The sequence below is a fragment of the Musca vetustissima genome, unplaced genomic scaffold (assembly GCF_032173495.1).
Source record: "Musca vetustissima isolate MV318-11 ecotype Yass unplaced genomic scaffold, APGP_CSIRO_Mvet_v1 utg1380, whole genome shotgun sequence".
NCBI lineage: Eukaryota > Metazoa > Arthropoda > Insecta > Diptera > Muscidae > Musca > Musca vetustissima.
In genome coordinates this window covers 105,960-122,565 of record NW_026872767.1, presented here as the reverse complement: position 1 = coordinate 122,565, position 16,606 = coordinate 105,960, and the positions used below count along the sequence as shown (strand labels likewise).

Below are 16,606 nucleotides of genomic sequence, written 5' to 3'. Positions count from 1 at the left end.
GATTCCAATACGTCTCAAATTGCGATTTTTTGCGTTTTTTAAGATATATCCGTTTTTTGTAGAGAACTTCAGAATAAAAAACAATAAAATTTTCGATATTTGGTTTGATGAAAAAATAAAAGAAAAGAACCATATTGTTGTTTACAACGTCCCCGCACGTAAAGTTGGCAATAACAGCAATATGGACGAAAAATGCGTCAACTTAAAAAAGGAAATTAGGTAATTTTGCATGCATTTGTAAAAATGGACCAAATGTCATAGGAAGATAGAACTTTTCCGCGAAAAAAAAACGAAAACACTCGAATTTTGATTACAAAATAAATAACAAGACTCGTAAACCGCTAATAGGTTGTTGAAGTAAAGATTATGAGAAAAAAATCTTAAAAGTGCAAAAGAGGAAATGGCGGGCTTGGGTTTCCCTTAGAATATAAACCACCAAAAATTGATTTTTTCAGCATTGATTAAAAATAAAAAAATACATACGAAAAAATGTTGTTCAGTATTTACTATAATCGTGTTCGACTATAGTACACATGGTTTTATCTCACTTTTACATATTAATAACATCAAAGAGTAAAAATGGGTACTAAATTAATTGTTATTAATGCATACAACATTGTAATAATTATTCCTTTAAAAATCTGATCGCGGGGTCGAAATATTTTTAACATACTACCCTAATAGTTTTCAACCGTTTGTTGTGTTTAAGAAAACTAATGAAAATATCTGAAAAAGAATTAGCTTTGTTCGTTATATGTGTAGTTGCTTATAACCGTTGTTCGTTATATCCGGTTTCTACTGTGGAAATCTGCGTTTTCTTTTTCTTGTACATATAAATCATTTAAAAAGTCAAAAAATCGTTTAATACCGCTGTTATTAATTTTTTCCTCAAAACAGGGCAAATTACCTATAGTGCGCTTTAAAGACACTTTTACGCAAAAATTCTTACAGAATCATAAATTTTGAGATGTTTTCTTTTTATTGCCACCAAAAAATATATTATTTTCCAAAATTGAAAAAATAACTTTTTGCCTAAAAACTGTCCAAATTACCTATAGTGCATAGTATAAAACAATATTACTTTACACTTTTATCATAAATATTTATTCAGTCTCTAATTGTATAATGCGCTTACCTCCGATTAACATCATTATTATAGAAAATACTTTTTCGGCAGTTGTGTTCGCAGAAACGTTGCCAAATCCAACAGATGTTAGACTTGTGAATGTAAAATAAAGTGCTGTGGAATAAGCTTCTGCGTTTGATATATTCGATGCTGGAATTTTTAAACGTTCAGCTAGTGCGTGCATCCACCCTACAAATGACAACAAAAACAGGAATTTTATTAGATAGTATATTTTTTATGCAGAGTTGATTAACATCTATGCTTTTATTTTTATTTGTTGGCAACATGGACGCAGGGGGTGGGGCCCCTCCGCTATTACTTTTTTCTTTAAAAAGTTTGGTATAAAACATAAATTTGCATATATATATATAAATGAATTGCTCTAAAACGGCTGAACGGATTTTTCTTATCTTAGTCTTGAAATGTTCGTGGAGCTTCAGGGAGGGTTTAAAAGGTTCAAAAAATTTCAAAATCACGAAAAATTTGCAAAAAATTTATGAAGCATATTTGCATTTCCACGTATTTGGTATGGAGCTATTTTGGTTGCACCACGTCATAGATGTTATTTTCAGATATTTTGGGTGAAATTTGGCCGCGTATCATTCCTTTAAATCTACATTTGTCAATTATTGAAAAAATTTCCAAATATTTTATTATTATTATTTTTTCAATGGGATTGACATTGTATTGAAACTATTTTATATGAGTATACCTAAAAATTTAAAAGTATATCATTGTATTTACACGCGACCATTGTATGTACACATTTTCCGTAGAATGCACGTAAATGTTGCGGCAAATGCTAGGATGGAAAATCAGAAGACATTCTGAATGAAGTTCGTGTCCATTCAGGAAATTTGCTTGAAAATAATAATAGTAATAGTTCCATAGGAACATGTTGTTCCTTAAAGTACCAAATCAGGTACTGCCTAATCATTTGTCAATATCTTTGAACTTATATACAGAACACCTCGCATATAACCGACACAAAAAATGCGTATCACAGACAAATATAATATACAAGACATTTTCTCTGCAAAATCTATCATCAAGCTCAACTGGAAAGAGAACAATTAACGAAAAACCAGTAAACCAGCCAAGACAAAATACCTAATGTGAATGTTATACCAAAATTTACATCGAAAATATTTATTATAACAAAGAGTCTCATGATGTTACCTATTCAGGTTGGACATGTGACTATAAAATTGCAAATTGCAAAAAGGGGGTTAAGAACTTAAACATATCGAAAAATTAAACGGGAAAATATTTATGGCGTATTTTTAAAATGTTAAGCAATAGTGCATAATTTCTGGGATGATTTTATTTATTCACTGGAATCCATTATGCCTAATTATAGCCAACTCTTTGAGAAAATTTTGCATAAAATCAATACAATACATTTCAACCACTGTAACTCACCCAATCCTCAACCGATTTACCAAGTATATATCTTGTTGGAAAGAAAAAATTCTACTCTTCGAATGCAAAAAAGAATAATATAAATCCGTTAGAGAGAGAAGAAGTTATACGCGTTTCAAAGAGAAAATCTATAAAACCACATTTTTCGCTACATTTACCGTTATAAAACTAATTTTCGAAGTGACCCAGAAAAACCAAAGGTATATTCGTGGTCCAGAGACTCCAACTAAACGGAATTGGTACATTAGAACCCCTGAAGAATTTTTTTGTTTTGTTTTATATCACAGTGATATATGCCCATTTAAATGTATTAAAATTAATGTTTTCCACGAATTCGAATATTAATACATTTATATCAACAGATCCATTAGAATGCAAAAATAGAAAAAAATATTACAAGGATCTGTACACTTTACCTTATAGTGGAGGGTTTAAAAACAAATCAAAAATTCCGAGAATTATAAATCAACAATATTGCTGGGCAAGACAACGTTTGCCCGGCCCGCTAGTATATATATATATTCAACTTAAAAAGGATACAAATCCATTTTTCTAGAAATTTTCTTATAATGAGGGTTTTGGACATGATTTTTAGCCGAATTGGCTGTAGTTTGCTATTTTAGGTACTTATGGGGTAGCACAGCTTCCAACAAAAAATAATCATTATCGGTCTACTTTTTAGGGCACCGCCCATGTAACGTTATCCCCACGTATTTCAAAGGAATTGACTGTAATTTTATATTTGGGACTAATTTGGTACAAAATCTCCCAACCAAAATTGATCAATAGTTGTAGTTGCCCCCATATTGCGTTATTCTGTATTTTAGATACGTTTTTCAATGAAATTGGTTCTTATTTGATATTTTGGGTTCTCATTAGGTGTCCAAACCTTCTACAAAAAATTATGGATATCTGTCCGCGATTTGGTATAGGCCCCACAAAACTCCTAGCCCAAATTTTCTAATAGCCTTTATTTTTGATATTTCATATTCTCTTGGCAGTTATTTACCATGACATAACACCCATATCAAAATCCCGATCGATTAAAAAAAAAGATCGGCACTGTCGAACTTAACGACGTTTTCCTTATTTTGATTTATATTTTTGAATAAATTGTGTTTCAAAACAATATTTACACTTCTAAATAATATTAGGGTGTTAAAATCAGCAAAAGTACAAATTTATTGCAGAATTTGAGAAATGTAATGAGAGACAAGTAGTAAGAAAAAGTGTTACGTCCATGAAATCATGAAAAAGCAACAGAAAGTTCCAAAAAAAAAGCGCGTATGTATCTCCGCCAATATATATATATATATGGGCAATTAGCAATTTTTTAAAATAGCTGAAGTGGAGGTTCACCCTTTTATAACTCGGGAATTACTTATGTATATGAAAAAAGTGAATAGTTTTGGGTTAATTGATCTGTCGTTGCAAACTGTTCATTACACTGACCTCCTAACTTTATTTTTGTGGAAGCTGTGTCTACTTTAATGTAAAAAATGTGTAAAAACAGGTTGAGGCGAACCAGTTTTTTTATGTTCTCTATCGATTTGTTACTAAGCCATTCATTTCACTGTCTTCGTGTCAAAGTAAAACTAGAAGCCAACAAAATGGTGACTACACCCCTTATCATTTTTAAAAATTTAAATTTTGTGCGATCAAATTTCTAAAACGCCTATTTTTCGGACCAAATTTGTAGATCTATTAAATGAATGATACGGGTACCCGCGATCAATAAGGTTTTTTAGGTTTCGGGTGATACAAAATCTTCTTCGTTAAAATCCATCAATTTGAACGGCGGGAACTGGCCTTCCAAAAACACGAAATTTGAAAAAAAAAAATGTTTTTGAAAATATATAATTATATAAAACTAGCGGGCCCGACAAACGTTGTCTTGCCCTGCAATATTTTTGATTTATAATTCTCGGAATTTTTGATTTGTTTTTAAACCCTCACCTTTTTTGTAATATGAGGAATTTTCACGATTTTTCGAGGTACCGCCCATATAATGGTAGCTCTTAATATTCGGTATTTTGAAGATCTTGGGCATGGCCTTCAACAGAATTACTTCTAATTTAATATGAATACTTACTGAGCAGAAAATATCTCTACTTAAAACTATCAATATATAATATTCGAAATATGGCTTAATTTTATATTTTGGATCATCATTGAGTACAAAATGTTCCTAACAAAATTTGCCCAAGCTTCCCAAAACCCTCCACATAATTCGATCCTTTGGGGATTTGGGCATGTTTTTCAACCTAATCATCTGTAGTTCGTTATTTGCTTCAATATTATCAATATTGGTCCACCTTTGTGGGGTAGCCCCTATGTAACGGCACATATAATATTCGGTATTTTGAGGCGTTTGGTTACGCTTTCAAGCAAATTGGCTGTAATTGTTTTAGATCATACCATACCATTACTCAAGTGGTGTCAAATCTTCCTAGAAAAACCTAATATAACACCATTCCCATTGTAATAGCTGTAATATGTCATTCCGGCATATTGGGGGTCCAAGTTTCGATATAGCTCCTACATACTGGTCCCGCCCCATTTTCGCTATTTTAAATAAAGACAGAATTTTCTCAAAGAGTTGGCTATAATTAGGCATAATGGATTCCAGTGAATAAATAATATCATCCCAGAAATTACGCACTATTGCTTAACATTTTAAAAATACGCCATAAATATTTCCCGTTTAATTTGTCCATATGTTTAAGTTCTTACCCCCGTTTTTGCAATTTGAAATTTTATAGTCACATGTCCAACCTGAATAGGTAACATCATGAGACTCTTTGTTATAATAAATATTTTCGATGTAAATTTTGGTATAACATTCACATTAGGTATTTTGTCTTGGCTGGTTTACTGGTTTTTCGTTAATTGTTCTCTTTCCAGTTGAGCTTGATGATAGATTTTGCAGAGAAAATATCTTGTCTATTAGTTTTGTCTGTGATACACATTTTTTGTGTCGGTTATATGCGAGGTGTTCTGTATATAAGTTCAAAGATATTGACAAATGATTAGGCATAGAACCACCATAAAATGGTACCACCTGATTTGGTACTTTAAGGAACAACATGTTCCTATGGAACTATTACTATTTTCAAGCAAATTTCCTGAATGGACACGAACTTCATTCAGAATGTCTTCTGATTTTCCATCCTAGCATTTGCCGCAACATTTACGTGCATTCTATGGAAAATGTGTACATACAATGATCGCGTGTAAATACAATGATATACTTTTAAATTTTTAGGTATCTATATACATATACAGTGAGTGTAATAAGTATTTTGCCTCAATAAAAATTTGACAAAATTCTAATATATACGCTTAAAGCCTGCATACTAAAGATGTAAAATGAATTATGTATGATGGGATATGTTTGTGGACATATTTAGATCTTATTTCTGCAAGAATCACGGCGAAAGATCTATTGGTCTCGAAGATATCGGCCAAAATCTATACCAACCCAAAAATGATTATCACAAAAAAGTATTTTGCTTTTTATTATCATTTTTGAAAAAAAATATTATATAACACACGTTTTGTCTTTTTATAGTTACCATTGCGGGTAACCACATACTAAAAGCGATTTGTCGACGATTCCAATAAACCACTGAATTTTTTCGCGAATATTTTCTCACATTTACGTTCAATACATTCTCCAGCAATTTTTCATTTAATATATGGTAATTTCTCGTCCTAATCTCAAAATGAGAGTATTAGATATAGTCGTCGCGGCTTCAAAACATCCCAAATAACTTTAGAATAATAAAAAGGAGGTTTTGCAAAATAAATCGCGAGGACAGGACCTTAAAAACTATTAAAACCAAAATCCGACAAACAAATTATTAAAAAAATATCGCGAAACCCCCTTTTTGTGACTTTGAAAACTTTATGGTTCGTTAATATTGATCTAGGAACCAATATATGCGATGAAAATAGCAATAAGGTGGTCAGATTCAAAGAAATGAACAGTTCTAAAACAACAGAAACTACCAACAGTACACGAAGTTGGGAGAAAACATCATTCTTCGTCAAATACTATTGCGTTAAAAAAAACTGTGGTAGCTGGTGACGAATACGCAGTCAATATTTTACATCCGTTTAACACAATCAGTTGCGAATAAAATGCATCAGTGAATAAACTGGTCGATCTATTTGTTTTCGAAATTTGATGTATTTCTATTGCCACAAAACCGTTCATATCTTAGAATCTGACCTTCTTATTGCTATTTTCATCGCATATATTGGTTCCTAGATCAATATTAATGGACCATAAAGTTTTCAAAGTCTGAAAAATTGGGTTTCGCGATAGTTTTTTTAATATTTTGTTTGTCGGACTTTGGTTTTAATAGCCTCAATAAAAGATTTATAGATTTTGGCCGATATCTTCGTGACCAATATGTCATTCGCAGTGATTCTTGCAGAAATATGATCTAAATATGTCCACAAACATATCCCTTCATACATAATTCATTTTACATCTTTAGTATGCTGGCTTTAGGCGTATATATTAGAATTTTTTCAAATTTATATTGAGGCAAAATACTTATTACACTCACTGTATATAAAAAAATATATAAAAATGAATTGCTGTTCGTTAGTCTCGCTAAAACTCGAAAACGGCTGAACGGATTTTTCTTTATTTAGTGTTGAAGTGTTCGTGGATCTTCAGGGAAGGTTTAAAAGGTGAGAAAAATTTGAAAATCGCAAAAATTTTGCAAAAAATTTTTGAAGCATATTTGCATTTCCGCGAATTTAGTATCGAGCTATATTGATAGCACCACGTCGTAGTTGTTATTTTAAGGTAGTTTGGGCGAAAATTGGTAGCGTATCATTCCTTTAAGCCTACATTTGTCATTTATTGAAAATTTTCAAAATATTTAATTTTAAATTGGATTGACATTGTATTGAAACCATGGTATAATAATAGAAGGTAACAGCAAGTGTTGTTGTACAAGAAACGATACAACAACCACATGGAAATTTGTTGTTGTAAGTTCTACTAGTGTCAACTCATTTGACAGAAAAATGTAAACAAACAAACAAATTATCATCAAATTATTTTTATTTTGAAAATGAAATATTTTCGAATCCTCAAAATAAAAATTGAAAAACATGAATGAAAATGTATCAAATTTATATTTCTATCGCTTCCACATCTTTCCTATAATTGAGCCATTGCCATATATATGTGTAACACATATGAAAATGCTGGCAATAGCGAGTTATTCCTTGAAAAAAGATTTGCTTCCTCAAACTTTCCCAGCAGGCAGATTGAGTAAATTGAATACAAGAGCACATTTAATAAAGAACAATTTCAAATTGTATGCGTTCCCAATTTTCCTGTTGGGTGATTTTTAAAAACATAATTTGTTAAATTCATATTGACACTAGTATTACGTTGGAATCAAATCAGCTGGGATTTGCTGTTACCTTTTATAATTGTACCATGTATTGAAACATTTTTTGGGAGAATACAAAAAATAATTGAGAAGTATATTATTGAATGTACATGCGATCATTGTATGTACACGTTTTCCATAGAATACTGGTACATTTTAGGACTAATGCAAGGATGGAAAATCAGAAGATATTCTGAATCGAGTTCGTGACAATTCAGGGTATGACCATGTTGTTCCTTAAAGTAAATGAAATGTTGATATGCAACGGGAAATATAAAATCAGGTGGTTATATGCCTAATCGTTTTTCAATATCTTTGAGCTTATAAACAGAACACGTCGCATATATCCCATACCAAAAACGTGTATCACAGGGAAAACTAATATACGAGATATTTTCTTTGCAAAAATCTATCATTAAGTTCAGCTGTAAAGAGAACAACCGACAAAAAACCAGCAATATTAGAAAAATAGCATAATATCTAATTTGATTTGTTTTTAAACCCTCACCTTTTTTGTAATATGAGGAATTTTCACGATTTTTCGAGGTACCGCCCATATAATGGTAGCTCTTAATATTCGGTATTTTGAAGATCTTGGGCATGGCCTTCAACAGAATTACTTCTAATTTAATATGAATACTTACTGAGCAGAAAATATCTCTACTTAAAACTATCAATATATAATATTCGAAATATGGCTTAATTTTATATTTTGGATCATCATTGAGTACAAAATGTTCCTAACAAAATTTGCCCAAGCTTCCCAAAACCCTCCACATAATTCGATCCTTTGGGGATTTGGGCATGTTTTTCAACCTAATCATCTGTAGTTCGTTATTTGCTTCAATATTATCAATATTGGTCCACCTTTTGGGGTAGCCCCTATGTAACGGCACATATAATATTCGGTATTTTGAGGCGTTTGGTTACGCTTTCAAGCAAATTGGCTGTAATTGTTTTAGATCATACCATACCATTACTCAAGTGGTGTCAAATCTTCCTAGAAAAACCTAATATAACACCATTCCCATTGTAATAGCTGTAATATGTCATTCCGGCATATTGGGGGTCCAAGTTTCGATATAGCTCCTACATACTGGTCCCGCCCCATTTTCGCTATTTTAAATAAAGACAGAATTTTCTCAAAGAGTTGGCTATAATTAGGCATAATGGATTCCAGTGAATAAATAATATCATCCCAGAAATTACGCACTATTGCTTAACATTTTAAAAATACGCCATAAATATTTCCCGTTTAATTTGTCCATATGTTTAAGTTCTTACCCCCGTTTTTGCAATTTGAAATTTTATAGTCACATGTCCAACCTGAATAGGTAACATCATGAGACTCTTTGTTATAATAAATATTTTCGATGTAAATTTTGGTATAACATTCACATTAGGTATTTTGTCTTGGCTGGTTTACTGGTTTTTCGTTAATTGTTCTCTTTCCAGATGAGCTTGATGATAGATTTTGCAGAGAAAATATCTTGTCTATTAGTTTTGTCTGTGATACACATTTTTTGTGTCGGTTATATGCGAGGTGTTCTGTATATAAGTTCAAAGATATTGACAAATGATTAGGCATAGAACCACCATAAAATGGTACCACCTGATTTGGTACTTTAAGGAACAACATGTTCCTATGGAACTATTACTATTTTCAAGCAAATTTCCTGAATGGACACGAACTTCATTCAGAATGTCTTCTGATTTTCCATCCTAGCATTTGCCGCAACATTTACGTGCATTCTATGGAAAATGTGTACATACAATGATCGCGTGTAAATACAATGATATACTTTTAAATTTTTAGGTATCTATATACATATACAGTGAGTGTAATAAGTATTTTGCCTCAATAAAAATTTGACAAAATTCTAATATATACGCTTAAAGCTTGCATACTAAAGATGTAAAATGAATTATGTATGATGGGATATGTTTATGGACATATTTAGATCTTATTTCTGCAAGAATCACGGCGAAAGATCTATTGGTCTCGAAGATATCGGCCAAAATCTATACCAACCCAAAAATGATTATCACAAAAAAGTATTTTGCTTTTTATTATCATTTTTGAAAAAAAATATTATATAACACACGTTTTGTCTTTTTATAGTTACCATTGCGGGTAACCACATACTAAAAGCGATTTGTCGACGATTCCAATAAACCACTGAATTTTTTCGCGAATATTTTCTCACATTTACGTTCAATACATTCTCCAGCAATTTTTCATTTAATATATGGTAATTTCTCGTCCTAATCTCAAAATGAGAGTATTAGATATAGTCGTCGCGGCTTCAAAACATCCCAAATAACTTTAGAATAATAAAAAGGAGGTTTTGCAAAATAAATCGCGAGGACAGGACCTTAAAAACTATTAAAACCAAAATCCGACAAACAAATTATTAAAAAAATATCGCGAAACCCCCTTTTTGTGACTTTGAAAACTTTATGGTTCATTAATATTGATCTAGGAACCAATATATGCGATGAAAATAGCAATAAGGTGGTCAGATTCAAAGAAATGAACAGTTCTAAAACAACAGAAACTACCAACAGTACACGAAGTTGGGAGAAAACATCATTCTTCGTCAAATACTATTGCGTTAAAAAAAACTGTGGTAGCTGGTGACGAATACGCAGTCAATATTTTACATCCGTTTAACACAATCAGTTGCGAATAAAATGCATCAGTGAATAAACTGGTCGATCTATTTGTTTTCGAAATTTGATGTATTTCTATTGCCACAAAACCGTTCATATCTTAGAATCTGACCTTCTTATTGCTATTTTCATCGCATATATTGGTTCCTAGATCAATATTAATGGACCATAAAGTTTTCAAAGTCTGAAAAATTGGGTTTCGCGATATTTTTTTTAATATTTTGTTTGTCGGACTTTGGTTTTAATAGCCTCAATAAAAGATTTATAGATTTTGGCCGATATCTTCGTGACCAATATGTCATTCGCAGTGATTCTTGCAGAAATATGATTTAAATATGTCCACAAACATATCCCTTCATACATAATTCATTTTACATCTTTAGTATGCTGGCTTTAGGCGTATATATTAGAATTTTTTCAAATTTATATTGAGGCAAAATACTTATTACACTCACTGTATATAAAAAAATATATAAAAATGAATTGCTGTTCGTTAGACTCGCTAAAACTCGAAAACGGCTGAACGGATTTTTCTTTATTTAGTGTTGAAGTGTTCGTGGAACGGATTTTTCTTTTGCAAAAAATTTTTGAAGCATATTTGCATTTCCGCTATATTGATAGCACCACGTCGTAGTTGTTATTTTAAGGTAGTTTGGGCGAAAATTGGTAGCGTATCATTCCTTTAAGCCTACATTTGTCATTTATTGAAAATTTTCAAAATATTTAATTTTAAATTGGATTGACATTGTATTGAAACCATGGTATAATAATAGAAGGTAACAGCAAGTGTTGTTGTACAAAAAACGATACAACAACCACATGGAAATTTGTTGTTGTAAGTTCTACTAGTGTCAACTCATTTGACAGAAAAATGTAAACAAACAAACAAATTATCATCAAATTATTTTTATTTTGAAAATGAAATATTTTCGAATCCTCAAAATAAAAATTGAAAAACATGAATGAAAATGTATCAAATTTATATTTCTATCGCTTCCACATCTTTCCTATAATTGAGCCATTGCCATATATATGTGTAACACATATGAAAATGCTGGGAATAGCGAGTTATTCCTTGAAAAAAGATTTGCTCCCTCAAACTTTCCCAGCAGGCAGATTGAGTAAATTGAATACAAGAGCACATTTAATAAAGAACAATTTCAAATTGTATGCGTTCCCAATTTTCCTGTTGGGTGATTTTTAAAAACATAATTTGTTAAATTCATATTGACACTAGTATTACGTTGGAATCAAATCAGCTGGGATTTGCTGTTACCTTTTATAATTGTACCATGTATTGAAACATTTTTTGGGAGAATACAAAAAATAATTGAGAAGTATATTATTGAATGTACATGCGATCATTGTATGTACACGTTTTCCATAGAATACAGGTACATTTTAGGACTAATGCAAGGATGGAAAATCAGAAGATATTCTGAATCGAGTTCGTGACAATTCAGGGTATGACCATGTTGTTCCTTAAAGTAAATGAAATGTTGATATGCAACGGGAAATATAAAATCAGGTGGTTATATGCCTAATCGTTTTTCAATATCTTTGAGCTTATAAACAGAACACGTCGCATATATCCCATACCAAAAACGTGTATCACAGGGAAAACTAATATACGAGATATTTTCTTTGCAAAAATCTATCATTAAGTTCAGCTGTAAAGAGAACAACCGACAAAAAACCAGCAATATTAGAAAAATAGCATAATATCTAATTTGATGGTTGTACCAAAACCTCCGTCCGATGTTACCTATTCGTATTGAACATTCCGACTACCGATAACACTCAGGTTGGAAAACGGGAGTAAGAACCTTTAGATATAGTGCATAACTTCTGGGATGATGTTCTGCGATCCGTTATGCCAAATTATAGCCAAATCTATGAGAAGATTAGGTCAATGTCTTTATAATACCGAAAATGGGGCGAGACCTGTATGTATTGTTACATCAAAACTTGGACCTAAATAGGTAATTTTTGGAGAAATGTGTCTCACCTCCAATATCCCGGAATGACATATTTTAGCTACTACAATGGGAATGGAGATACATACATTTTTGGTAGGAATATTTGACAGCATATAAGAAATTATTGGGGTTACCATTATATGGGTGCTCCCCGGAAAGTTGGATCAATATTGATAATTCTTTGTAAGGAGATTTTGTACTCACTGATCATTTAAAATATAAAATTACAGCCAATTTGGTTGAAACACGTGACCAAACCCCCAAAATACAGAGGAGTGGACCAATATTGACAATTTTAAGTAGGATTCATGCTACCAAATAAAACAACCAATTAAAGCTGATTAGGTTGAAAAACGTGCCCACATCCCCAAAAATGTGGAGTGCCAATATATGGAGGCTTTTCAGAAGCTTGCACAATTTTTTTAAGGAACATTTTCTACTCAATGATCATCCAATATACACTGCGTTTCATAACTATAGACGCACCCTTAATTCAATTGGTATGTTAGTTGACAAATAAAATGGACCCATTAAGTTATTGTTCACAATAAAACGATCAAAAACACATATTATTCAACAAAAATAATTAATTTATTCTTTATGGTTTCGCCGAATTCTGCACTTTTAAAATTGCTGGTGTTGCATAACTATAGACGCACTTTTACAAAATTAGAAAAATTTGTTTTGTAAAACTTAAATAAAATAAAATAACTTTCATAAATAATGGGCAGGGCCTCCATTATTTTGAATAAGTTCACAAATTGTATCCATCACACTGTTGATCAAAATTATTCGCAAGTCTTCATCGATTGACCGCCATTCATCGAAAATCACTTCTTGGAGGTAAAATACAGTTTGGTATTGGAGGTTTTCTGCATAGACACGATGAGTCAAGATTCCACACATGTTCTCGATCGGATTCTGGTCGGAAATTTTAATATTTTTCGATTTTAACCATACTTGAGTATGGCGACTTTTATGAACTGGTGCGTTGTCCTGCTAAAAAACGAGTCCTTGATTGTGGTGCAACCAAAATAGCTCGATACCAAATTCGTGGAAATGCAAATATGCTTCATAAATTTTTTGCAAATTTTTCGCGGTTTTGAAATTTTTTGAACCTTTTAAACCTTCCCTGAAGCTCCACGAACATTTCAAGACTAAGATAAGAAAAATCCGTTCAGCCGTTTTAGAGTTTTAGCGAGACTAACGAACATCAATTCATTTTTATATATGTATATAGATATAGATAGATAGACTAGCGGGCCAGGCAAACGTTGTCTTACCTAGCAATATTGTTGATGTACAATTTTCGGCATTTTAGGTTTGTTTTTATACCCTCCACCATGAGGTGGAGTGTACAGATTTTTGTAATGCTGAAAATTTAGAATTTGATGTTTATGAGCGTGTCTTGTTTCTATTTTTGCCTTTTAAAGTTTCGGTGGATATAAGTTTATTAACCCTACGGTCAATAACCGGGTACATTTGTAAATTTTTTTGAATAAAAATGCTGTAAAATTTTTAATAATGGAGATATTTGGATCAAATTTTGGGGAATCATTCTTGAGGTATTTTCACACATAATGGAAGAAAAAAATGATAAATATTTTCCATATATAATTTTTGCAATTTTTTAAAGTTATTACCTATGTAGATGAATAACCTTGGTACATTTGTACCCATCCAAAGATAGCTCTGTAACTCCTTAAAAAATTGGACTATAGTGAGGTTTTTTGTTTTAAATTAGTCTATACCGATCTGATGTAGATGTAGGAACTCAAAATTATATATACATTAAAATAATATATATTTAAATCCATGCTTAAATTATAATCTATCTAAAATAATCATAGTAAATTCGTTATAGCTTTCGATTGGGTTAAGCTTTTTCAGTTATTTTATTTTTTTTTTTATTAGGATCTTATTTAGGTGTTCCTCAATCCCTCTGCAAATTTTTGTGGCCCTAGACTGGCCCATGTTGGGCGACTCGTGGAAGTCAGAAACTACCCTGGTTTTCCCTTGGTATACAGGAGGAGGATCACCTAAATAAGGTATTGTAAAGACCTAAGATATTGTAAAGACTTTGGTCTAACGTACATATTTGGCCCCATACATATTTCCTGTTTAATTTCCGGTATGGTCAAGTGTTTTTTTTTTATTTTGCTGTTTTTTTATAGTTGTTTACTTTCCATATGAACTTAGTGGTAGAATTTGCTAATAAAATATTTTAGTATTTTATATCGGATATACGCGAGGTATTGTGTTTATAAGTTCAAAGATATTGAACAACGATTAGACATATAACCACGATATAATGGTACCACCTGATTCGATATTTCCCGTAACAAAGCTACATTTTAGGTACTTAAAGGAGCTATGAAACTATTATTTTTAAGCAAAATAATATCGGGCATGGATCTGAGAATCAGAAATTTATACCGAATGTCTTCTGATTTTCATACTTGAAAATTGTAAGTGCTTTTTATTGAAAACGTGTACTAACACTGATCGCGAGTACATTCAACTATATACTTCTCAATTATTTTTTGTACTCTCACAAAAAAAGTTTCAATAAAATGTCAATCCAATTGAAAAACGACAACAAATATTTTGAAAATTTTCAATAATTGACAAATGAAGGCTTAAAGGGATGATAAGCTACCAATTCTAAACCAAAATATCTCAAAATAACTACTGCGACGTGGTGCAATCGAAATAGCTCGTTACTAAATTCGTGGAAATGCAAATATGCATCATAATATCTTTGGCAAATTTTTCGCAGTTTTCTATTTTTTCTCACCTTTTAAACCTTCCCTGGAGCTCCACGAACATTTCAACACTAAGATAAGAAAAATCCGTTCAGCCGTTCTCGAGTTTTAGCGAGACTAACGAACAGCAATTCATTTTTATATATGTATATAGAAGACTAGCCGACCCGGCAAACTTAACTGGTACCTCAATGCAGGCCCAAGCACATAACAGTTTATAATTTGGTAGAACTTATTTCACCAAATGTTTTTTTTTTTTTTTCAATAGATGATCATGTTTTGTTATTGCTCCAATGTTTTTACATTATCTTATTTGTCCCTTTTTGAAGGATTCTTAATTACAATATCATTTTGTTCATGTCCAACTGTCCTTTTGATTTTTATATTGAAATCAGTATATAACTTCAAAAATTTTAGATTTGACATGGAATGTTAATTAGTTTTCAGATTGTCGTTATAGATTTATATATGTATGTATGCTATATATTCTATATATAGTTTTTGACCGTTAAGAGGGAAACATTTTGCCAATGTTTACGCCATATACCTTCTTTTTATTTTAAATGCCTGTTTTATACCATAGACAGACGACAGCCTTAATTTGCATTAAAAAGTTCTTAATTTGAATTAATATTTACCCCTGACAGACGAGAGTTTCTGCATCTACGAAACAGTTTTTTGCTTCAAAACAATTGTTTGTCTGTGTGTAGGATGACATTTTTTTACATTTGCTCCGATATTTTTCGGGATTTCATCTTTAGGAAATTGATACATGACATAAAGGAGGAATAGCAACTATGATGTTAGCAAAACAGCTCCCAATTTACAAAATGGTTAAAATTTGCCTTCATTTCTTATTTTTATTTTCAGAAATACAAATAAATTTGACAAGAAACAATTAATTTTTGACAGCATTGCCATATTGAAATTGCCTAATTCAGTATAAATTCAGGTTGATTTTGTGCATTAACAACACCTAAAAATGAGGATAATGTACATGTTAATTTGAATTAAGGCTGTTAATGCAAATTAAGGCTGTCGTCTGTCTAGGCTATTATATATTTTAACAACTTGATTTTAATTCAACATTTGAATAAGTTGTTGTTTAAGGTCGACACACAAATTTCAAATTGTCGGCAAAAAAAGAAACAAGTCGAAAAATAATACATTTTTTGACAAATATGAAAATGAGATTTCATATCCAACAGCTTGGGCCCTAAA

At 31.4% G+C, this 16,606-nt stretch overlaps 1 long non-coding RNA gene across 1 annotated transcript in view; it reads right to left on the bottom strand.

The window, feature by feature from the left end:
* Positions 1-1,141: 1,141 nt before the first annotated feature.
* LOC133338178 (uncharacterized) overlaps positions 1,142-16,606 on the bottom strand; it is a 48,529-nt gene continuing 33,064 nt past the window's right edge. Inside the window, exon 3 of the long non-coding RNA XR_009754624.1 lies at positions 1,142-1,315. This is a non-coding gene — a long non-coding RNA (uncharacterized LOC133338178). The remainder of the gene's footprint in view (positions 1,316-16,606) is intronic.